Here is a 24677-nt window from a genome sequence, read left to right on the forward strand (position 1 = left end):
GGGCGGGCGGCAGCCGGCGGGCCGAGGGGGCAGCAGGGCCCTGAGGCGTTGTGGCGGTCCCTCGCCTGCCTTCTCGCCTTTCTAGCCAGCTTTTCAAGCTCTCGCTTGACTCCGTCCTCCCCCTGGCTTCCTCGCCCCGCGAAGCCTCGGGCAGACAGCCCAGGGACAGGGAAAGGATCTTACCCCTGTACTCGGCACTGGTGAGGCCGCACCTCGATGACTGGGTTCAGTTTGGGCCCCTCACTCCAAAAAGGCCATTGAATGACTCGAGCGTGTCCAGAGAAGGGCAACAAAGCTGGTGCAGGGTCTGGAGCACAGGTCTGATGGGGAGCAGCTGAGGGAACTGGGGGGGTTTAGTCTGGAGAAGAGGAGGCTGAGGGGAGACCTCATTGCCCTCTACAACTCCCTGAAAGGAGGGTGCAGAGAGGGGGGATGAGTCTCTTGACCCAAGGAACAAGCGCCAGGACAAGAGGGAATGGCCTCAAGCTGCGCCAGGGCAGGGTCAGACTGGCTCTTAGGGAGTATTTCTTTGCAGAAGGGGTTGTTGGGCGTTGGAATGGGCTGCCCAGGGCAGGGGGGGAGTCCCCATCGCTGGAGGGGTTTAAGAGTCGGGTTGACCCAGCGCTGAGGGATCTGGTGGAGTTGGGAACGGTCAGTGTGAGGTTCATGGTTGGACTGGAGGATCTTCAAGGGCTTTTCCAACTGAGATGATTCTGGGATTCTGTGACTGCAAGGACACACAGGTCTGTACCTACCACGCGTGGGGGGCCTTAGAAAAAAGCATTTGTGGCGTTAAGGAAAAACACAGCAATAGATTTAAAATATGGTTGAGTGTGCTGCTCCAAGGCTGCTGTTTCTTGGAAAAAACCCTGCCGCCTCCTTCTTATTTGACCCGTGTCCAAATGGCTGTTTAAAGAGATCATTTGCAGGGCGCTGTGCTACTGGCACAGTCTGTGAACTTTGACGCAACTTGGCAAATCGGATTACTCTAATTACAAAAACCTTTGAAGTACACCTTCCCACTGACCTCACGCTCTCCAGCAGAGACAAGCGTGCATGAAAACAGAAACCTGAAGAGAAAAACGCGAGCCGACACAGTTTCCGTAGGAGCTTAAGGAGGTCACTGTCAAATTTACCCCAGATATTCATGAGGTAAGAAATTTTCTGGTTTTTTTTTCTTTTTAAATTTCAAGAGCTTTATCTCCTCTAACTTCGTGATTGATTTTGACATTACCTTATAAAATGCCCTTTAAAATGTGACACTGGACCTATAGGTTTACAGGGTAACCATTTCAATTTCCCAACTAGGGACCTCACAATGGTACCAGTATTTCAGGATACCAAGGTGTCCAGGCTATGAAAACAGATTGCTAAAAACTTGGACCTATGTATCTCTATCTAGTGCTGTTATTAGGTGGCATCCTTAACCTGTCAAAGCTGCCATTAATATTTATCATCCACTGCAATATCATCTTTACTGTGTCCTGAAGAATGCCTGATGTCAGCTGTTTCCCTTCTGTATTCGGTAAGGGCCAGCTAAGCAGTCCTAGTGCCCGCTGCACGATGTGCCTCGACTGCAAAATCCTTCGGCTTCTGGCCAGAAAAGCAGCAGGAAAACCCCTCAGAGCTCTCACTGTCTACTTGTAGAAGAAGGGGTTAGGTAAGCATGGTAGCACCTACCAAGATTGTTCTGGTTTCCAGATGTGTGGTGTCCCACTCCGCATTTGGAATGAAATTTGACGCTGCGAGTCTTTCGGGGATGGCAACACTGTCATCAGTCACTGCAGGTTGTTCCCTGGTTCCCGTCTGTCCTCAGTCAGACTAAATTAAAACAATACTCTGTGGAAACCCGGTCTCCTGGCATCAGGCAAAGAGTGGCAGTTCTCCTGAGCAGAAGTGATCCGTACAGGGGTGTATCCAAACTAGCGCAGTGATTTTTCGAGAATGAAAAGAGTACCTACCCTGTAAAACAAGTATTGCTCTTTCCAGGTACCAGCAGGGTCTTCCCCGAAGCGTCAGGGACCTCTATGCTATTAGGCACAAGTGCTGAGAGACAATTTCTGCCCTTGATAGTGTGCGGTGAAGGCCAGCACGGAAATTATATATGTTTCATGCTGAGCCTTAATTATATATGTTTCATGCTGAGCCTTTATGTGAAGAGGAACTAGTCTTACACTGACAGAGTTTTGAAAGGGAAGCAGGAGGCAGCTGAAGAGGCAGCACCAGGAATTTGAGGTGGCAGGAAAAAGGAGGCAGCAGGGGAATAGGTGGGGGTGTGGGGCGGGGAGGTGGGCTGTGGTGCAGCACTTGGTACCTTGAGGGGCCTCTGACGTCACTTGGAGGACACGAGGCAAAAAATTTCAGAAACAGGAAGAGCAGCAACTTGTACTATGCAACATTTGTTTTCGACTGCAAGCAGTTAATTTGGACTTTCCCCTTGCATTTTTTTTCCTTAAAGGATGAGTTGAGTTTTCTAGATTCCAGCTCTCCTAACAAGGAATTTCCGCTCCTGCAAGATTATCTTTCTCACTCTTTTCTGTCTTACTGCCTCTGGTTTTGCTTCTCCATCATGTTCCTGACCTTTCCCTACCCCACTGCTCGTTCTGCTTTATTTTGTTCTCCTTTTCCTTCACAATTTGCATGGATTTTGCTGTGATTTTTTCCCTTCTGCTACCTCTCTTCCCTTTTTCACTCATTCTTCTTTTCATCTTCAGATTCTAAAACCTTAATTGACTGTCTCATGTAGCTGGAAAACAAACCAAACTACCCAGGGCGGGGGGAGGTTGTTTGCCAGTGTGCTAGCACGCTGCCCAGCGTTGTGAGTGGACACACAGCAGCTGTGATTCTTGGGTGGGTGGAAAAGAAATGTCTGTTGCAAACTCCATGTGTTGGATCTCAGCTCAGGCTAGAAATGCAGAGCAAACTGGTTCTGAACACTGTGCTTTTCTCACCAGCACGATGTGCTCTGCAATGCCTGAATCACGAGTGGGAGAACTTACTTTTTCACCATGCTTTCTATCCCTGTAAGTGAAAAATTATTCCCTACGCTACTCTCCTAGCTAAGTATCAGTCTGTGCTCTCTAGGTTTGCTAGCAGATCAGAAGAGACCATAAAACATCCCGTGGCTGTAGTGAAGGGAAGTAGCCACCCTCTTAACACTGACCTTCAAATAATTGGCAATAGCTATCATTTTTCACGGCACTTTTGAAAAGTGGCACTTCAAAATCGGGTGAGCTAATGTGAGAAAGGCGTGTGTGGCTGCTGTCAGACCCGAAGCGCGCGGAGAGGGAATGGCCTCAAGTTGCACCAGGGAAGGTTTAGACTAGATATTAGGAAGTATTTCTTTCCGGAAGGGGTTGTTGTGCGTCGGAATGGGCTGCCCAGGGCAGGGGTGGAGTCCCCATCCCTGGAGGGGTTTAAGAGTCGGGTCGACATAGCGCTTAGGGACATGGTGTAGTTGGGAACTGTCAGTGCTAGGTTAATGGTTGGACTGGAGGATCTTCAAGGTCCTTTCCAACCTAGATGATTCTGTGATTCTGTGAGAAGCCCCACAGGCTCTACCCTTGCTGTGGGCTGCCTGTGCTCGTGGCCAGCGCAGACCTTGGTGCTGGGAAAGGAGCTGCAGGAAACCTTATTGGGGATCTCTGTCCCTTGGCTCAGGAGCTGAATTGAAGCTCGGGCCCTTGCCCAAACTATGCTGTAGGTATGCCCGTGCCTGGCTGCATACAGTGCTGGTCCTGTGATGTTACTTCCTGCTGATGTAACTTCCTGGCTTGACCTTGAACCTGTCTTGTCTCTATGGTCAGGTTTGGTGCTCCTTGGACTGTGGCTGACCCCTGTTGCTGTCACCAGCTGGCCTGGCTCTCCTTTTGGGGTGCCGTGGGGCTGTCAGTGAGGTCCCTGCCTGCCTCATTGAGCCTGCCCCAGCTTGCCTGCCCAGACTTCTCCTTGCTGACAAGGACTGCACACAGTCCTCAGGGGGTGAGCAAAAAGTGTCTTCCTTCTTGTGGGGAAATGTGCTTTTTGGCACTCTTGCCAGGTATTGCCCTTGCACAAATAATAATAAGAAATCTAATAAGTGTTCTGACTGGAAACAAGAAATAGAAAAGTGAAACCGTATTATTGTTGGCACTGTTCAAATAATGTGTGATGCCCACTTCTCAAACTCACGATCTATAGTTTTATGGGCGATCTGACATCCCCTGTGTGTTTAGGATATGATAGTCTTGTTTGCTCTGGTTATCTTACTCAACAAGTTTCTGCCTCATGTGGGATCCGTGACTTAAACAGAGCCAGAAGGCATTCTGAAACAGGGCATTTACAGTGCAAGTTGAGCAGATTCACAGGAGCACCCACATCAAACTGCTGGCTCTAAACCAGTTCTCAGTCCTAGGAAAGACAGGAGTCAGCTGCACATCTGTTGCCACAGGACTCTCTCAATTCTGTTGACACGGTTTGCTTCTGTCCTGGTAAAGATGGAAAATAAACTCCTGTATCTAAACACTGTACACTTTCTGGGAAGGTCAGATCAAAAGCATGCACTGGTGAGGCCGCCCCTCGATGTCTGGGTTCAGTTTGGGCCCCTCACTCCAAAAAGGCCATTGAATGACTCGAGCGTGTCCAGAGAAGGGCAACGGAGCTGGTGCAGGGTCTGGAGCACAGGTCTGATGGGGAGCGGCTGAGGGAACTGGGGGGGTTTAGTCTGGAGAAGAGGAGGCTGAGGGGAGACCTCATCGTCCTCTACAACTCCCTGAAAGGAGGGTGCAGAGAGGGGGGATGAGTCTCTTGACCCAAGGAACAAGCGCCAGGACAAGAGGGAATGGCCTCAAGCTGCGCCAGGGCAGGGTTAGACTGGCTCTTAGGAAGTATTTCTTTGCAGAAGGGGTTGTTGGGCGTTGGAATGGGCTGCCCAGGGCAGGGGGGGAGTCCCCATCGCTGGAGGGGTTTAAGAGTCGGGTTGACCCAGCGCTGAGGATCTGGTGGAATTGAGAACGGTCAGTGTGAGGTTCGTGGTTGGACTGGAGGAGCTTCAAGGGCTTTTCCAACTGAGATGATTCTGGGATTCTGTGATTAGATGTGATTAAAACAAAAGTCCGGCTTCTGTACTTAGTGATCCTGGGTGTGGTGGGTTAATCTTGGCTGGCCACCAGGTGCCCACCAAGCTGCTGTGTCACTCCCCCTCCTCAGTGAGCAGTGCCAGCTCTGCTCAGCAGCAGCCAACACACTGGTGTGTTTTCAACACCACTCCAGCTACAAACACAACCCACGGCACTGGGAGGGCTACTATGGGGAAAGTTGACTACATCCCAGCCAGACTCAGGACACCATGTTTTCTGAAAGTAAAAAAAAAAAAAAAAAAGATTATCTTGTTTATCCTGAAACTTTAAATGGCTTTTGAGTATTCAGGCAGTTTTTTTGGAAAGAGAAAAAAAGGGTTTTGCTGAGCTTTTTTGCCCTTAGTGAAGAATCTGCTCTCTCAAATGCAGGAAAAAGTGAGCTAGAACAGAATGTTCCTAGTCCTTCATATCGTGCCTTTCGCATCCTCCATTTATAACATTTTAGCTGTGCAAATTGAATTTGTCCTTGAACCATTGTGAAGTATCAGAAGTTGTGATACATTAGAAGGTTTGCATGTCAGACACGGTAACGTTGTATTAGAAATATGTAGCTGAAAAACATGATCTCTGGAATGGCTGCGCAGTAGCACAGCTGATTTTGTGACCTCCCAGTGACGTGACTTCAGTTTTACAAAGGTAATATCCCAGATCAGAATTCAGCTGTCTGTCTGCCGAGAAGAACCACAAGCATATTTCTATTTTAACAATTAAAGAATATTCCTAATGACCTTTGAAGAGCTGTTGTAATCTGACAGCAGGAAACTATTCTGGTTTTGGAGTATGTTGCAACTATTTTAAGGTAGGCTTTTAAGTGGTTTCCTTAGCAACCACTCTTCCTCAGAGACGCTATGAAGTGTCACGCCGGGTTCAGATCAGCTTGGCAATATTAAAGACGTTTGTTTAAAACACTGCCAGGTCATGCGCAGTTCCTTGCCGTCCCACAGCCCCGGAGCATAGCGGGAAGTTTGCTGCCTGCCAGACTTTTTTCCAGCCGTGCAAGGACACGCCTCTCGGTGCTGAGCTAGCATAGGCGCCCCGACGGGTGGAGGAGCTGGCCCCACTCACTATTGGCTGCTCTCTCATCCAGCAACTGTGAGAATTGGGGGGGGGGATTATTTCTCATTCATCCACCCCTCCACCCACCACGCCCAGGAAAATGCTTGTGATTCCCTCCCTTTTAAAGAGGTATCAACCACAGCTCTTAACTGAGCACAGCTCGTATTCTTTTTTTTTTTTTTTTTGTGTCTTTTAACTCCAGTGTCTGGGGCATCAGATAATTTTTCCTTTGATCCCATATTCAGTGTTCATGATCAACAGGAATGGGAAGCAGGGCTAACGGCGGAGAATCCAGGAGGTGTCATTACATAAAGAAGCCCCTCTTTCTGCTCTCCTCCTAAGCTTTACAGTTATTTATTCTGATTTGGATGGCCTTCCCTATTTGCTATGGACAGCTGGGATTTAAGGCAGCTTTAGCAGAACTGACCTGGGAATCTTAAAGAAAACAAATGCTCCTCAGAGGAAATGTGTTTAACAGTGATCCTAATGGAGGGCATTCACCTTGGGTTTGTCATCAGCCCTGTGAGAGCCTGACTGGATGCCCCAGCAGTGCTGGGGGCTCTGGGGGGCAGATATCTGTTTCTGGCTGGAAGGTCAGAGCTTGTTCCTGCTGCTACAGAATAAGAAGGAGTAAGAGTCCTTTTCTCCTGATGCCGTTTCACTTTGGGCCTTTGTTATCTTGGGATTTGGTTGCCGCAAAGGCTCAGTGTGAGGCTTCTTTCTAAAGCTGTTCCAAGGTGCAGGGGCAGACCTAGTGTAGCACGTGCAAGTTGCCCGCCGTGCCCTCAGCGTGTACAGAGCTGAGCACGGTGGCTTCTTTTACTCTACCCTGGCACCCAGGAGGTCTGAGTTTCTACATGCGGTGGGAAATGCCAAGTCCTACCAGTAAATTCCTATGTGAATTAATCAGGATGTTGTTTTGAGAGACAGGCAGCTTCAATGGCTTCTGTGCCTGAGCTAAAATCGGAGTAGATATCCAAGAAGGGACTGCCAGTGCCCGCGTCTCTGACACTCACTGCGTTGTTGGTCTGAAATAGCCCACGTCTCTTGAGCTTCAGAGCCGGGCTGTGGTGGCCTTTTTCAGGCGACTTGGAAAATAGGGTGGTAAAGTGAAGTAATTCCTGACACGCCTCATTAAAAGTAAGAGTATTCTGATACTTGTGTTTCTCTAGGTAAGCCTGCTCTGTAGGAATATCTTCTTGCTTGGCCATGCTTTCTTTCTGTAACTCTCAAGAGAAAGGCATTTCTAGAACTTCCACAGGAAAAGAGAATGCTTTTTGACAGTGGTTGCTATTTTGTATTCATGGTTTTGAAGGCAGAAATCAGCAGAAAATTCTGAAGGTAGAAACATGCAGAAGTCAGCTCACGTGTGACCCAGTTTGTGATACTATTGTACTTAATAGTAGTTTTTACTTCCTGTTGATGCTGTACTCATCTTTGCTTAGTTGTTGTTAATACAACCACTGCCTGCTATTACAGAAAGGGTTACTACTTCATCCTAAGAGCAAATAGGAAAAATAGGATAATAGGCATTCAGCGTTAGATTCCATGCCTCTTCTATACGACAAAAACTTAACGCAGTATTCGAGTTAAAATATGCGTTTGTAAAAAACCAAAAGCACAGGGCCCGCATGCAAAATGAAATCCTGTAGCATCATTTTGTAGACAATTTCACAAAATCTCATGTTTACAGGTGAACCTGTCAGCTTACAGTGTCTGACCCAAAGCAGACAGAAACTTCTAAGAATCCTCATGTTGACTTAGCATGGGCTGTGTTGGGTCCACAGGAAGATGGATGGGTTCAAAATCACATCCAGCACTTCAGCAGTGTGTAATCTTCAAGTCCCGTGGCAGTACTGTGTGTAAGCAACATCCTGCTGCTTTGGATGCCCAACCTTTGCCTACTTTGCCATCTGCCTTCTGTGTGGGCCCATTACAGTTAGTGGAAATCTGGGGTGCGGTGTAGTTGCTGTGATTCTGCACTTACAGACTATCTGCTGCTGACATCTTCTGCCATTTTTGGTTATTTTAAGTCAGATCAGTTTAGTGCAGGAATTGGATGATTATTCCTGGGGGACGAGGTGGATGGTAGAGACAAACAGCTGGAGACACATGGAGAAAGGATGCTGAGAACAACCAGAACTGAGTCTACCGCTGAGACAATTTTTATGGGGAATTGCAATTTTTACTGGATTTACTTTTTACCTTAGGCTGCACCTCGATGACTGTGTTCAGTTTTGGGCCCCTCACTCCAAAAAGGCCATTGAATTACTCGAGCGTGTCCAGAGAAGGGCAACGAAGCTGGTGCAGGGTCTGGAGCACAGGTCTGATGGGGAGCGGCTGAGGGAACTGGGGGGGTTTAGTCTGGAGAAGAGGAGGCTGAGGGGAGACCTCATCGCCCTCTACAACTCCCTGAAAGGAGGGTGCAGAGAGGGGGGATGAGTCTCTTGACCCAAGGAACAAGCGCCAGGACAAGAGGGAATGGCCTCAAGCTGCGCCAGGGAAGGTTTAGACTAGATATTAGGAAGCATTTCTTTACAGAAGGGGCTGTTAGGCATTGGAATGGGCTGCCCAGGGCAGGGGTGGAGTCCCCATCCCTGAAGGTGTTTAAGAGTCGGGTTGACCCAGCGCTGAGGGATCTGGTGGAGTTGAGAACAGTCAGTGTGACATTCATGGTTGGACTGGAGGATCTTCAAGGGCTTTTCCAACTGAGATGATTCTGTGATTCTTAATAGGTAAGATGCATAAACTGGTTATTTTGTCAGTTCAGCTGCAATGATCAGCTCTTTTTCTCAGATATCAGAGGTGTGAAGCATTAATTAAAAGCGAGAAGATCCAAGCCTGTGGCCGAGTCCTTGTTTTACTTCATAGTCATGGCTTTATCTCTGCTTCTCATCTGCAAAGTGGGAGCAAAAAGACTTCTCTGCATTGAGGGTGATCACAGGAGCGTTGGTGATGAGCTCAGCAGAGGCTGGACTAGCTCCTGGGCTAGTTGTCGAGGAAGGTACCGGTCCCTGAGCAGCGTGAGGCTGAGCAGCCAGCTCGTTACTGCATTGCATGTATCTCCATATCTTGTCACCCTTGTGCATACCTGATACGAGGCTTTGCGGAAATGGCGGGGCACCTTCCTTGCCACTGTTGATTTCCTTCAAGAACTGAGGAGGACTTTTGGAGCACCCTGTCTAACATGTACGGCCTCTGGGCTGCCTGGAGCACCAGAATTTGTGCTGATCCCTCCCTGGTGCCTGCTGACACAAAACCATCCCAGCGTTCTCCAGCCACTGCCAGACAGATGACCCTTTCACGTTAGAAAGGCGTAGTGTCACATGGAAAAAACGAGCTAGTCTCATCCTGATGGATGACAGTGAGCAGACATTAGCTTGGGGTTTATTCCAAGTGGCCTTCGGTGCAGTGCTGAAGACAACGGTCTCCCAGGTCTTCACAGTAATTGTGGTAGTAAGCAACAATGATTGTTTATGGGCGAAAAAAAATCCTGAAAATGTTTTGAAGCTGGAAGGATTTGCTGATGGCTCAGCCAAGTCATCAAGCTCCCTGCAGTTAGTTACTTTTCTATGGAAACATTTCACTGTTTTCAGAAGATCAGTTTCATCTTCAAAAATGCTTTTGCAGCTTCAGGTTCAAATTCCCCACTGATGGAAGAGAGCACACATCTCCGTTGAAATCAACAGGACTCCACCCCCTTACCGCAGCGGTAAATAAATCCTGCTTCTGCCTTTTCACCTGATCTCTTCAGCACAAAGAAATGAATGATATTTTCAGCATTTGAAGGAAAAGGCCTGTTTAGTTTTCAGGGTGACACAATACAGGAAGAGGAAAGATAGTATTTGTGTTTGGCTTTGTTCAAGGAGTGGGGGTGACATGGTTAAATGTCAGGCTGTGCTTACTCCTCTTGCATCTATTCAGCTGAGCAGGATAAACTATCTGGGATAATAGTTAGGAATATTATTTGAATATTTTCAAGACCAAGTGGAGGGTAATTCAGAAGCCAGTTTTGAAGACTGGCACATACGACAGTATTGATGACAAAAAAATGAAGAACAGCCCCTTAATTCTTGGCTCTACTGTGACAAGAGGTGGCAGAGTTCACCTGTTTTTTTGCATCTAGCTAAGGGAATGCTCATTTCAAGGAGGTCAGCACATTCTGATTCAGTCTGTCACCTATTGCGTTCTAACTCTGGGCAAGCCTGGCACAGATGTTGTCCTGGGTGAATACCAAAACGCCGGAGGTTATTCAGTCAGCTGGGAAAACCTGCGTTAACAGAAGTGTTCCCTCATGGGGTCTCACAGGTCCTAACTCCACCCACCTCGGGTCTCTGCTCCTGGAGACCCCTGGGAGCTGTTCGCCCTGTCTGTCTTCACCTTCCAGGTGAGTCATTTTGTGCAGCTGCATCTGCGCGTGATTACGCTCTTTCATTTGGGGTTTCGCGTTGTCCCCAGCCTGTATTTAAGATCTCATCTTTTTCTATGCCACCATGAAACAACTGATTTTCTAATCTGGCTTGATCCATGGATTGAAATAAGCAAAACCATGTTTTATGCTTGGTGCCACATATAAGGAAATGCATGAATGGGTCGGCCCACAGTCAGGTAGGGTTTTGGAGAGGCACAGGACGTATGGAAGTGCAACCATTCTTTAGCAAAACACAGTACTATCAGGCACATCCTGTGTACCTTTCTCAGCTCTAAGTGCAGTGCTTTTATTTAGCACTCGAGGCCACAAGCCATGATGCTTCTTCAACAATGTACTTCCATGGGGAATTAGTGATGCTCAGTCATTTAAAAAAACCCTCCTGTTTTTTTATAGAACTTTTTTTTTGGGGGGAGGGGGGGGGGAGGTCATCTCATAGCAATCAAATCAACAGGAATTTTCTTATTGACACCAATAGTTTTTTACTGTAGAACAGAACCAGCCAAGATGCTCCATGAAGGTACATTTAACTTTTATTAAACCTCTCCCCTCTCCAGCCCCATTTCTCTCCTCCCTGCCATCATCACACTCCCGCTACGGTTGGACAGAATTGCATCTCACACAGAGATGCATTGCGGCCGCACCCTGCCATCACCCCCGTCATTCGAGGCTTTACAAGGTCTGTTTTTAAACACCCTCGCAACAAACAGAAACATCTACACCCACTGTTTCTGTCTTAACAGCTGTCAAACCTAAATCACTGTGTGAACAGGGAATGAGAAGCTAGAGCACATCTATTCCGATATGCTGCTTTAGGGCTGGGCTGAAACTGCAGAGTGGAGCGGAGGATCCTTTCCTTTCCTCTCGTTTCCACGTCTCTGGGCAGACTCTGGGCAGCTGAGAAGGAGACCCGGCCGTTCCCCAGGACACCTCTACAGGGGCTGATAACCAGTACTGCAGGCACACAGGAGACGTGGACACTGGATCTTCATTTCGGGGCAGCCAAGACCAGCAGACCAGCTGTTAGGGTCACCATTAATACCCTATTCAAGGTAAGGGGAGTTGGCTGCTGTTTCTGCAAGATTTATACCTCCTCTTCTCCACAGGTGCCTCTTGTCTCTTTTTGCTTGGCCTCTGCGCTGTCTGAGGCCTCCACTTCCCACAGCTGTCACAATGTACCTGTTTCGGGATTCAGTGTATTATTGTGTGAGCCTTTGGAAAAGCAGCACTTTTAGACTGTCTTTTAAGTAACTCTTTTTAAATGGCACGTTATTAAATGTTGCTTCGCACTTCTTGACCACACAGGGACACCTGACCTTTGCACAAACGACATTCAAAATATTTGACAAAGCCATACAAAATATTTCTGACTGAAATTTCTAAAACTTCTGACTAGAAACAACATAAGGAAGATGGAAATTAACAGGACTCCAGTGTGACCCGCACAGTGAAATGTCATTTAATGCAGACAGTATGATACCATCTTCTTTCCATGAATGCTTTGATGTCGTAGGGCTGGAATAAAGAGAAGGCAGTGTGCCCAGTACAACACAATATACATCATCAGTAGCAAATTTAATTAGTTTGTCTCAAAGGGCAAGGTAATGCACTTAAGTAATTCTGTAGTGCAGCAAAGTTGAATGTCACAGACCTCAGCATATGACAGTAAGAAATCGAGACGTGAGACAGCTGTTGCAGATGGCCCAGCTCCTCGTTGGGCACTTTCCCAACATGTATAAATCAGGGAGGGTGGTGGTATCAGTTGCAGGTGGACGATCCAGCTGACAGGACAGACCTTTAGACGTCTCGAAAGCAAACACAACGAGTAGCTGTCACCCATCTGACAGCTTTATGTCTGTGCATACATCCGCAGAATAATACAAAACAGATTCAAGCGGGTATAATATCCAACCAATGAAAGCACAAGTAGCCTCAACAAATGTTCACAATACTATTTTCAAAATTTTAAGACTCATCTATATACCTGAATTCAATTTCTGACTTACTCTCTGGCACATCTAAAGGAGCACATTCCAGAAAAATCCAGGTTGGTAAACTGTAGAAAAGAAACAGGGAAACATAACCTCTGGCAATGTTTTGTGATGATTTGTAATCTGGTGGTTTAATTTATACCTTGATAGAGATTTAATTGCCCAGCACCGTGAAAACCTGTCTGTTGTGCTGTGCAGGAGTTTACCTGGAATGATCACTGTGGAGATTTTCAGGTAACTTACCCATTTGGGGTTTTTTTGCAGGCTTGATGGGTGAAGACGTTGCCTTTCAGTTCTCACACTGTTTCTCTTCTTGGGTGCTAAAGGGGAGTAGGTTTGGTTAAGAAGTTGCAGTTAGGGGACCTCCTTGCACCTTCTTCTCAAAAACTAGGGACTTTCACAGAACCAGGCATAGAATTACAAATGCAAGACCACGATGGCATCCAGTCAGCTTTTCATCACGTTCACAGGTGCTCCCTGGCTACTCTGAAGGCTGGTTGGGTCACTGGCACTTCACCAAAATGAGCCTGCGGCTTTACCTGCAGCCTGGGGGCAAAGCAGCACTACAGCTTCACGCCTTTGGACACCACCAGCTCGATGCCCACCCCCTTCAATGTGCTGCGATCAAAATCACAGTTATGGGAAGTATTTTATGGGAGGACTGAAGACAAAAGTGCCTTGATAAGGAAGAAAGCCAAACTAAGGGGTATCGGGGTATTTGCAGCTCATACACACCTTGGCCAGTAGCAAAAGCTGGCGGTGAGGTGGCGCAGGGGCTGCCAAGTTATTGTAATGCCCCTTCCCTGAATTATAACATGGGCAAAAATCTGTCTCCCCACAGAGCTCCCCTCCCTCTTGCCCTGGTCTGTACAGGGGAGTCATCGCCTGCTCCCCTGGAAACGCAGTATTTTTGCAAAGGCATGACTCACTGACAAAATTCCTGTCATGTTCTTGCTGCTAGTAATCATGACCAGCTCTGAAAACAGCGGTTCTTCTGAGATGCATCTTTGCTCATCTGCTTTCCTCGTTGCGAGCAAGAATCCAAAGGGCACATTAAATATAACCTCAGACTCTGGTACAGAAATAAACCATGTAACCTGAGACCTGCATGTCAGTTAAATAAATCGCATTGCAATTTCTATGGCACTGATTCATATTGGAATTTTTATTTTAAATTTTAATTTAATTTTTTTATTTTTAATTTTATTTTAAATTTTATTTAAAAATTTCATTTTGTTTTAATTTTATTTTTAAGTCTTAATTTGTTTTAGTTTTTTATTTTTAGCTTTTTAAATTTTAGGGGTTTTTTAGTTTTCATTAGTTTTAATTTTAGTTTTAATTTTTGTTTTAATTTTGTAATTTTAGTTTTATTTTAATTTCAGTTTTATATCTTTTTATTGAAAAGACTCTGCAAGTGCAAACTCCACAAAGAAGAGCCCAACGCATGAGTACCAGCCCAGTCCTGCTGAGATTCTCTGCAGCCCGTGGGTGACAGACAGGATCTTTGCTGTTGCGTCCGGTGCCTTGCAAGGGCTGTGGTTTCCCCTCACCAGCAGCTCTCACAGGGCTCAGCTATCCAGCACCACAGAAGCCAACGGTTGGAAAACCCCTTTTTAAATTCCCTGCTCCAGTTTGGTGTCTGAGGAAACCCCCCAGGGCGGTGCTGGAGCAGCACTGCCCACAGGCAGTAGCTCAGGTACCTTCGTTCCCCGCATCTCCTGCTCTAGGACAACTCTGCCTCACCAAAACCTTTGCTTCAGGTCTCCACCCATGCAGGGACAATCATGAGACTGTGCTACAGCCCCAAGCGAGGTGGCTTCCCCCGAGACTAAGAAGCGGAGGTATTCCTGTGTGCTGGGGCGCCCAAATACAGTAGGGGGGCCACTTCACACCTGTGGGGACAGCCAGACCAAGCCAGGTAGCAGAACACCTGAGGTCAGCTCAAGGCTTGCTGAGAACTCCCAGGTCCAAAAGGGATCCCTCAGAGAGCAGCGTACAGACCTCAGGGACTCAGAGACTGCCTGTTTGCTCTTACCTGCGCCAGTTGATTTTTTTGAGGCACTCCAACATGTTTTTACTTGGTTTGGGTTTCCTGTGCAAAGGGAAGGTGTCCGGTGTTTGCTGACACTGCTGGATGCTGCTTCACTGAACCAGGATTGCCTGGGAAGCTGCTAGTCAGAGAGGGACCTGGGGGGGGTGATTGACAGCCAGATGAACAGGAGCCAGCAGTGTGCCCAGGTGGCCAGGAAGGCCAATGGTATCCTGGCTTGTATCAGCAATAGCGTGGCCAGCAGGGACAGGGAAGGGATCTTGCCCCTGTCCTTGGCACTGGTGGGGCCGCACCTCGATGACTGTGTTTAGCTTTGGGCCCCTCACTACAAAAGGCCATTGAATGACTCGAGCGTGTCCAGAGAAGGGCAACGGAGCTGGTGCAGGGTCTGGAGCACAGGTCTGATGGGGAGCAGCTGAGGGAACTGGGGGGGTTTAGTCTGGAGAAGAGGAGGCTGAGGGGAGACCTCATCGCCCTCTACAACTCCCTGAAAGGAGGGTGCAGAGAGGGGGGGATGAGTCTCTTGACCCAAGGAACAAGCGCCAGGACAAGAGGGAATGGCCTCAAGCTGCGCCAGGGCAGGGTTAGACTGGCTCTTAGGAAGTATTTCTTTGCAGAAGGGGTTGTTGGGCGTTGGAATGGGCTGCCCAGGGCAGGGGGGGAGTCCCCATCCCTGGAGGGGTTGAAGAGTCGGGTTGACCCAGCGCTGAGGGATCTGGTGGAGTTGAGAACGGTCAGTGTGAGGTTCATGGTTGGACTGGAGGATCTTCAAGGGCTTTTCCAACCGAGATGGTTCTGTGATTCTTTTCGTGATCAGTTTTGGAAGCCTGGGGAGAAGCGGTATTGTGCATTGACCTGCACCTGCTGCTTTTCAAGCGCAGCAGAAACATCCGACGTTCAGCAGCAGCACTTTTTGGTGGCACCAGAGCCTCAGACCACTGCCTGGGTAAGTCCCAGCCCAGTCAGGGAGTCATTTGCCTTTGGGTTTGGGTTCTCATGGAAGATGATTGCTTGTGCTCAAAACCAAGATTCTTCTCTGGGATATTTTGATGTAAACGTTTGGTGTTGTAGAAGTCCTGTATTGTTCTCCTCCTTCAGAGCAGCTGGAGGTGGTGCAAGTCCTCCCTGAGGTGAGACAGACCATGATTTCTCCTCAGCATAGTTGCCCGCTGCAAAACCACAAGAGGGAAAAGTCTGTAACTTGTGGTATTTCTGCTTCATCTCTTAAAGAAGCAATTACTCAAACTCGTTTAAAAAATGTTATAGAGGTAAAACTATCTCATAGGCCCTTTCATTTCCTACTCTAATAACTTGAACTTTTTTTTTTAAAAAAAGCAACCACCACTAGGTGATCACTTGTGAATTCTTGCATTTTCATGGAACATGCACGCAAAAAGCCCAGCTGACAATGACTTCCACCAAAAGGTTTGAAATAAAATCCTGGCTTTGGTAGTAAACTAGCATTTTTTGACACTCTATAAAAATTCCAACTGTTAAAAGTCACAGAATCCATAATAACAAACCCTAAGTACTGCTAATTGTAGCAGTAATGAGCTTTTAATACTAAAATCTCTCTGGCAGAGAGGTTGGGAAGGAAGGGGTGTGTTACTCGTGTGTGCTGAGATGGTGCATTGTGTTACACGCTCCATGCTTCTTGTTTTTTGTTTCACAAATTACAGGTTCATGGCAGCTTTTCTCTGCCTCTTCACAGAGAAATTGGATGTCTTTTTTTGAAGAGACATTTTAATCAAATGGAAAACACTGCATTCACTACAGGGGGCAAACAGTTCAAACCTGTGGCCTGTATTGTGCAGATTTTTTTTAGTCTACGTCGAACAACGCACGGATAGCTGGAGAGGGAGCCCGTTTCCTACTCCAACAGAGGCTTCAGTTGTACTACAACTCCGTAACAAAGGAGGAAGAGAGCACTCGCCACACTCTTTTCTTCTTCGGAAGCCCTTTTGCTTCAGAAGTAGGAAACTTCCTCCTGGTCTCTACATCTTGCTGCGTTTCCAACATGAGGTCGCACGCCCTGCGTTAAGCCAAACGAGCTTAAGTCACTGAGCTCGGCACTGTGCCGCGCCCTGTGAAGAAAAGTACTGCTTTCTGGCTAGAAATACAAACTACCGTGCTGGGAAGTGGCACGCTGATGTTGAATCAAGCAGCCCTTTCAGCCTGGCTGGGCAAATAAACATCAGTCAAGCTGTCTACAAAGCGGGGTGGGCTGCCTGGGCGTTTCTGTGCCGCATGGGCTCTGAACTGGCGAGCCAGCAGCCCGGTGCTTCCCTGCCAGAGCCTCCAAGACTGATGTAGACCGACGGCACATGGCTGTGAAATGGACCCGCTGAGGAAGGGGAGGGTTGTGTGTCGGCTGGTGGTTGCTGAGCAGATCACGCTCATCCTGGAGAACACAGCCCAGGAGAAAGACGTGCCGACGCCATAATGGTTGGACTGGATGATCTTCAAGGTCTTTTCCAACCTTGATGATTCTGTGATTCTGCCATCACGCCTCCAGAGGAACGTCTCCATACAGGTGGACCGGGCTTAGGTCTTCATTTTGAGACTAAAAAGATTTCCTGGCTTGAAGAAATGAGGCGTTTCAGTACATAATGTGCCGAGATGGACTACTGGGGTCATTACTACACCACTACCAGCCGTTTTTATTTTAAGAATATCAAGTAATACCAAGAATATCAAGTAATACCAGTACTACTGGTACCTACCACCTGTAGTTATTTTCTACCAGATTAGATTGAAAAAGGTTTCCTTCTCTGGACTGCAGGCCCAAAACCATCCTCACAGGTGTGAGGCAGCTGGAACACTGTGCCAACCCCTGGAGACGTATGTCTGAGCCAGAAGATCCCCATGGTGTGCCCAGGACTACCAGTCTAAGGCCAGGTGAGCCCAAGACACTGCATCGCCCGGGATGCAGCTGCCTGAAGGTCGGGGCTCTGCGTGCAGGCTGCCTGGTCTGTGCGAGGCACGCGGAGGGTCATCCCCACACGGCTGGCTCACCAGGACACGAGAAAGCTGTGGTTAAGCCCCAAAAAGTTGCTTGGATGGCACATCTTGCACTGCTCGCTTTACAGAGAGAAGGTGGAGAACTGAACTCCCCAGCGAGTAAAGTGAGAGGGCGGAAACAATGCTGCAGTGCTCCTGTAGCAAGCAACGGAAAAATAATAAAGCACTTGAGGATATTCTAGTAGAAACAGGAATTTTTCAGCGCCTTGGGAATGGGGATTTAAGTATCTCAGAGTAATTACTGTGTAAGAACTGTCTTGAGCATGGTAACACTCATCTGCCTTGCCTGTTCTGGAGGAAAAAAGAAATAGTTGTGGCACTGCACTTCTGCAGTGCGGTGCTGGGATGCCAGAGCAAGCTGTGTCAGGAATTTGCTAACATCGGGTGAAACGCTGCATCTTTCTGAGAGACCAGGTTGTATTTATGTCCCTTAATGCTGTCCAGCAGAACTACCTGCTGCGTCCTCGAGCTGCGTGACAGCTGCCAAACCTGTCAGTCACTTCATTCCTCTGTCTCCCCTCTCGGCCCTGGGGTCTGGGAAGTTCTCCCCGCCCGGAGGAGGTGATGAAGCAGCACCAGTGGATGTTTAATGTCGTGTGGCGGGGCGCGGGAAGGAGCTCCGGGGGCCAGCTCTCAACGCAACGCCCTCCTCCCGGTAAGGTTAGCGCAGGACAACCCAGAAGCTGCTGCGGTTTGAGCTGTTGCTGTTGCTGTTCCCGACGCGTTTCTGCTCCCCGGGCCCTCCCGGGGATCGCGCCACCCACCGGTGGGAAGGCCCCGCGGAGGCTGGGGGGGGGCGGGCGGGCACGGAAGGCTGTGGCCCGCGGCCTACCGAGAGCCGCAGCCCCGGGGCACGCCGGGAGCAGTCGTTTAGCCTAGGCCGCACTGTGGGGGCCTGGCGCTGCGCATGCGCAAAGGCGCCGCCGCCGGGCCTCCCCGTGGCCGTCCGCCGGTACCGGCAGCGCCGGACCGCGGTACCGGCCGCCTTCGTTGCTGTCTCCCGGTTAAGGAAGGGGCGCCGGCGGCCCGGGCGCGGGGTGTGGGCAGCTGCTCGCTGCCGGAGGGCGGAGCGGCAGCGCCGGTGCCACCGCCGGGGGAAGCGCCGCCCGCTCCCTGCCGCCGCCGCCTGGTGGCCGCAAGGGGGCGCTGCCGGCCGCGCTGCCGCCGCCTGGTGGCGGAATGGCGGCGGTGGGGGTGGTGCCCTCCGCAGCTCCCGCCCGCCCCTTGATTCACGGAACCGCGGAGGCCTTTAGGCGATGATCGAGTCCAGCCGCCGACCCCGCACGGCCAAGTCCGCCACTAACCCATGTCCCCAAGCACCACACCCACACGTCTTTTAAATACCTCCCGGGATGGTGACTCAGCCACTCCCCTGGGCAGCCTGTGCCAATGCTTGACAACTCTTTCAGTGGAGAAATTTTTCCTAATATCCAATCTAAACCTCCCCTGGCACAGCTTCAGGCCATTTCCTCTTGTCCTATCGCTTGTTACTTGGGCAAAGTGACTGACCCCCACCTCGCTACAGCCTCTCTCGGGCAGTTGTAGAGGGCGATGAGGTCTCCCCTCAGCCTCCTCTTCTCCAGACTAAACCCCCCCAGTTCCCTCAGCCGCTCCCCATCAGACCTGTGCTCCAGACCCTGCACCAGCTTTGTTGCCCTTCTCTGGACACGCTCGAGTCATTCAATGGCCTTTTTGGAGTGAGGGACCCAAAACTGAACACAGTCAACGAGGGGCGGCCTCACCAGTGCCGAGCACAGGGGTAAGATCCCTTCCCTGTCCCTGCTGGCCACGCTAGTGCTGATACAAGCCAGGATGCCATTGCCTTCTTGGACACCTGGGCCATATTCAGGTGGCTGTTGACCAACACCCCAGGTCCTTTCCCACCGGGCAGCTCTCCAGCCATTCCTCCCCAAGCCTGTAGCGCTGCTGGGGGTTGTTGTGGCCCAAGTGCAGCACCCGGCACTTGGCCTTATTGAAGCTCATACAGTTGTCCTCAGCCCATCGCTCCAGCCTGGCCAGACCCTTCTGCAGAGCCTCCCTACCCTCGAGCAGATCAACACTCCCACCCAACTTGGTGTTGTCTGCAAACTGACTGAGGGGGCACTCGATCCCCTCGTCCAGATCATCAGTGAATTCCCCCTCCTATGTATCGTTGCCTATCACTTTTAAAATTTTCTTTCAACATCTCCCTCTACGTGTTCAATGTCCCTATTTTTTAATTCTTGCCTGTGTTTCTTGTACCCTCTCGCTTTTTAAATTCTCTTTCTATGTTTCTGTATTGGGTTTATGTCTCAAGCTTTTGGTAGAAGTGGTGCTTCAGGGGTGCCTTCTGTGAGAAGACACCAGGAGCTGCCCTCATGGTGGACGGAGCCAGGTCCAGCTGGCTACAAGAAGGACCTGCTGCTGGCCAAATCCAGGCCACAGTTCTCCAGGTGTGGCCTCACCAGTGCTGAGGGGAAGGATCATTAGACTTTGCTACTGCCCCACACAAGGTGTTTCCACCGGAGCCTGTGAGAAGCAGAGGTGCTCCTGTCCACTGGCTCATCAGACTGGCCCATGGGGGAGATGCGTGGCAACTGGCAGTAGACAGAAGAGGAGGTGAGCTCTGCGACATGGTTTTTATATCCACCTTATAAAATGAAATAATTTCCTATGGCCAGAACTGGTTATGAAAGTCATACTAGAACTGGGTTTGAAAGATAAAGTGGAAAGAAGTTCTCACCTTAATTATGAAGGTCTAGCACCTCTGTTTGTAGCAGGAAGACTTTGTGGGAAAGGGGGGCATTTGCTTCATTGGAAGGGGTTGCAACCTCCACCTAGGAATAAATGTGGTGTCATAATTGAGAAGCCAGGACATTTTACGTTACATTAAATCTTTGGAAAGGAAGCAACATGTCCTGTCTTCTCCTTTAGCTTTCTTCATTTCCCATGAAACTGCTTAACCACTTTACAATTTTGTCTCTATCACCCAGCATTACTGGCCTTTGCAGTTTCCTCAGCATGAAGAGGTTCTGTAGTACCCTTTTCTACTAATTGTTACATGAGATAAGGAGAGTGTATCAGAAACTCCCCCGTTCTCAGCTTCCCTAAATCAAATCTGTCCCAAGGATCTTTCTAGAGGTTAGAAGAAAGGAGAAGTCACTATCCTTATCACACAGTGCAGATGAAGTGAAGGGCACCTTTAAAGAGCTAACAGTATACAGCTCAGCCAATGCTTCAGGGGATGACTGTTTGGTTTTTTTAAAAAAATAGGAGCATGAGAGTAGTGTTAGGTCTTGTCCTTTCAGGTTTCCAGTCTAAACAAAATGGATTTCTATTAATTCTGTTTAAATGATCATCCTTTTAATACACTTTCTTCTTGCTACATGTGGCAAAGGGTTTTTTTAAAGTGTTCCGAAGAAATTTAACCTTGCGGTACCTTTTTTTATTTTTTTAAACCACCAGTGAAAACTAGCAGTTCCTACCAAAACAGACTCTTTTATAGAAACCAGCATTTATTTTTTTTTTTTTATGCAGAGATCATACAAACTATTATCAAGTAATCCACAGAAACCATGCTTTATTTAACATATACTTTTTAGCCTACCAGAATAAAACCAGGAAACTTTCTCCAAAAATCTGACTGTAGTATTGGGCCTTTCTTTCTTAGGAAGATCTATGCAGTCAATTTGTTTAAACATGTTTAACTTCTGGACATAAATTATCTTTAAGAATTGAAGCAAGACTACTGATTTATTTTAATAAAAGGAAAACTCAAGAGACCTCACTAGCTTTTGTTGCTTTCTGTAACTGAGATTTTTTTTTTCTGTCTAATATTTGTGAATATACTGCATAACAAAATAAGTATTCCGGTATAACTTATTTATGTACTGATGTTTGAGGAAGGAATTATCATCGGTTTACTTAATATCTAAATCGGAAAAGTATTCTTTCTAGATGTAAAAAAGCAATCTTCCCTTTTATTTTAGTTGTCATAAAGCGTACATAATGCGCACTATCCCCAAATTTCCCTTTGCTTCTACCTTACAAGCAAAGTAAAACACAAGCTCTTTGTTTTAAATTCCCCTCTCCTGTTCTTAGGTAACTCCTGCAACTGTTTTTGCACTTCCAGTTTAGCAAATTTTATAGACGAGGTAAATCTACAGAAATAACTTGCATAGCAAAAAAGCAAAACTGACTGTATCCCTGCACAGCACGCTACCTGCTTCCATGGCAAATTAACTTTACACATAAAACCCTCTAATTCAGGGAAAATATTTAGGTTCCTTCTGTATAACTGTTTACTTTTTCCTACAACGATCAGATATTAAGGAATAGATTAATCAAACCTGAATTTCATTTGCAGTAACATTAGCCAACAGTTCAGGTGTAATTTCGGCAGAAAAAAATCAGGCTCTGAGCGCTTTCCCAGGCAGTTGGTGGGCATCTGCTTTTTCAGAGCACTGCTATAGCCTGGTTAATGTTCTGCTTTTTATTTTGCTTCAAATTTACGTTATTTAGCTAGCTCTAAGTATTTACACCACAGTGTAAGTCTTGATGCAGGCAGCGTTATCCCTCAGTGACAATTTTTTCTTTAGAAGCCTGGCTCACATGAGAACCTCCGTGTTGTCCTATTTCCTTGTACAAACAGAGCTTTCTTCCTTTGTGGGTCCTCGTTAGTGAAAAATACTTTGAATAGTTTGAATCCCACAGTAGCAATGGCATAGCACATAAATTATGAAGAAAAAACTGCTGCTGGCATTCATAATAAGAGGGTAGCACGCTGCATTTCCAGCCCCTCTCACCTCTTGCCTTAGTTGCTGTGGTCGCAGCCTTTGGCCGTGGCTCTGCCCCTGCCCCAGCAGTGGGGAAGGGGCAGGGAAGGGGGGTGTCAAGGGGCCATGGCTGCCCGCCCCCCAGAAAATCACCAGTCATCTCCTCCTGCTGCTGCTGCTGCTCTGGAGGGTGGGTTGGAGAGATTCTGTGCAGGCAGAGCCAAGATAAGAAGAGTACTAAGGTTGGAGGTTTTTTATAGAGCAGAAAGCTGTTTAGACAAAAATCATGGTCTTTCTAGAAGAGCAATTAAATTCCCTCTGTGGGGAATAGAGACCAGATGTTATACGCTGCCTCTTCATTTCTTACTTCTGCAAATTAAAGGGGTTGAGGGGCAGATAGTTCCTGTGCTCTATAATCTTCTACCCTTTTAGATTACACTTCAGTGGATTATTCAGATTTACCTGTTTAGGACATTTCTGTGCATTGCAAAAAATCTGTTCTCTCTACTTTTTTTATTTATCTGTGTGTTTCTCAGTTCTCCCATATTTTTTTCCCTGGTATTTTCTAGAACAGTCTGAAATTTATCCATAAAACTGGTAATTTTCTGACTGTAGTGAGTTTTCCCGAAACTGGGATATCATGCATCTTTTTATACAAGCTTGCTTTATCTCATTATTACGCTTTTCTTAAAGCTCGGATTCCTCTATAAAAGATTATTTTATAAAAGTGCCCTAGTGAGGTGTCTTGGTTTCAGCTGGGATAGAGTTAATGTTCTTCCTGGTAGCTGGTGCTGTGTTTTGGATTTGGTGTGAGAATAATGTTGAAAACACACTGATGTTTTATTTACTGCTAAGCAGCCCTTATCCTAGGTTAAGGATTTTTCATTTTCCCGTGCTCTGCCAGGGAGGAGGTGCACAAGAAGCTGGGAGGGAGCATGGCCGGGAGAGCTGACCCGAACTAGCCCGAGGGCTATTCCATACCACAGGGGACACAGAAACTGGAGGAGGGGGCCGGGAGGGGCGGATCGCTGCTCGGGCATCGGTCAGCGGGTATGGTTGGGTACTGCCAACTCAGCTATTGTTAATCATGCGATTTAGTCTGATGATAATTTATTGCAGCTAATGATGCATGAGATGTAAAAAGCCCAAAGGAGGAGTTTGGGGGACTGGAAATTAGAAGGGGAAAAATTCCCAAACCAAACATTCCCACCTTTTTTCCTTGCAAACTCAGCATATCTTATGCTGAAATTACTGAGACACCATGGAGCCCTGCTTTTTTTTACAGTCTCTTGGTGGTGGAATCACACTTTAAATCATTCTGCAAAAGCATGACTTAGTTAACACTTCATTATGCAAGAAGATTTCCACTACGCTGTAGCTGGCAGAAAAAATCTGACATTCCTCGTGCATTTTATCCATCACCCACTTCAAATTAAGACAATATGACTTTAAAAGTTTTTCTCTGAAAAGCATATGGCTGAATATCTATTTAACCAATCATCAGTTGTACTGGATGGTTATGTTAGAAATATGAAAGGTCAGATACCACAGTTAAGATATTTCTGTGATTTTTTTTTTCCCCTTCAAGGAATAAATATTCTACTGTGAAGCATTATTTGAAGAGTAACATGTTTCATCTCAAGGATCATGGATGGCTTGCAGTATAATTTTACAATGTGGCTAGTTAAATTAATTTAGTAAGTGGAGAACATGGCTATTTGCTCACATGAGGGTTTTCAAATTGTGATCTTCAGACTACCAGCTGTCGGAAGTGGCAATAGTAACTGGCATGTACACGGTCCAGGGCCAAATCATCCCTTTTACAACTTGTATTGAGTTGATGGGAGCCTCCAAAATATTTGAGGGTAGCCAATGGTGTAGGAAATCTGGCAGGCATAATCTTAGTGGAAAATCCTTTTTCAAAAAAGCAGAAAATAGACTTATCACTAGAATAATACTATATCCAGTCCCCAATGACATTCACGCTCTTGTAACACTGGGATTCAAGCCTCTAAAAATGTGTGAATACTTATGGTTATTTTCTACAGCTGAATCCCACACCCTTTATTCAATTTTCTGCTCCTTTCTTTAAGCAAGAGTCCATTTTGCAATATTTATAAAATCACAGAGTGAGGTTGTATGCAACTAAATGATAGCACCTATTTTAATTTTGTGTCCTTTTAAGATACAAACTTAAGTTGAAAAAAGAGAGATCCTTCTGAAACGGATAAATCCCCTTGCCGTTCTACTGGAAGTGTA

The 24677-nt window shown here is 47.4% G+C and overlaps 2 long non-coding RNA genes across 4 annotated transcripts; one reads left to right on the forward strand and one right to left on the reverse strand.

The window, feature by feature from the left end:
- Positions 1-8715: 8715 nt before the first annotated feature.
- Positions 8716-16076, forward strand: LOC141923184 (uncharacterized). 2 transcript variants are annotated; one of them, XR_012623211.1, is made up of 5 exons: positions 8716-10560; positions 11160-11654; positions 13064-13668; positions 13976-14434; positions 15461-16076. It is a non-coding gene; the product is annotated as an uncharacterized LOC141923184 (long non-coding RNA). The 2 variants fall into 2 exon arrangements; XR_012623210.1 differs by lacking the exons at positions 13976-14434; positions 15461-16076 and having other exon boundaries at positions 8719-10560; positions 13064-13734.
- On the reverse strand, positions 11118-13645 carry LOC141923185 (uncharacterized). Of its 2 annotated transcripts, XR_012623212.1 has the most exons (4): positions 13523-13645; positions 12837-12913; positions 12587-12658; positions 11118-11781 (listed from the first exon to the last, which is right to left on the reverse strand). It is a non-coding gene; the product is annotated as an uncharacterized LOC141923185 (long non-coding RNA). The 2 variants fall into 2 exon arrangements; XR_012623213.1 differs by lacking the exon at positions 12587-12658.
- Positions 16077-24677: the final 8601 nt, after the last annotated feature.

Source organism: Strix aluco, chromosome 4 (assembly GCF_031877795.1).
Source record: "Strix aluco isolate bStrAlu1 chromosome 4, bStrAlu1.hap1, whole genome shotgun sequence".
Classification (NCBI taxonomy): domain Eukaryota; kingdom Metazoa; phylum Chordata; class Aves; order Strigiformes; family Strigidae; genus Strix; species Strix aluco.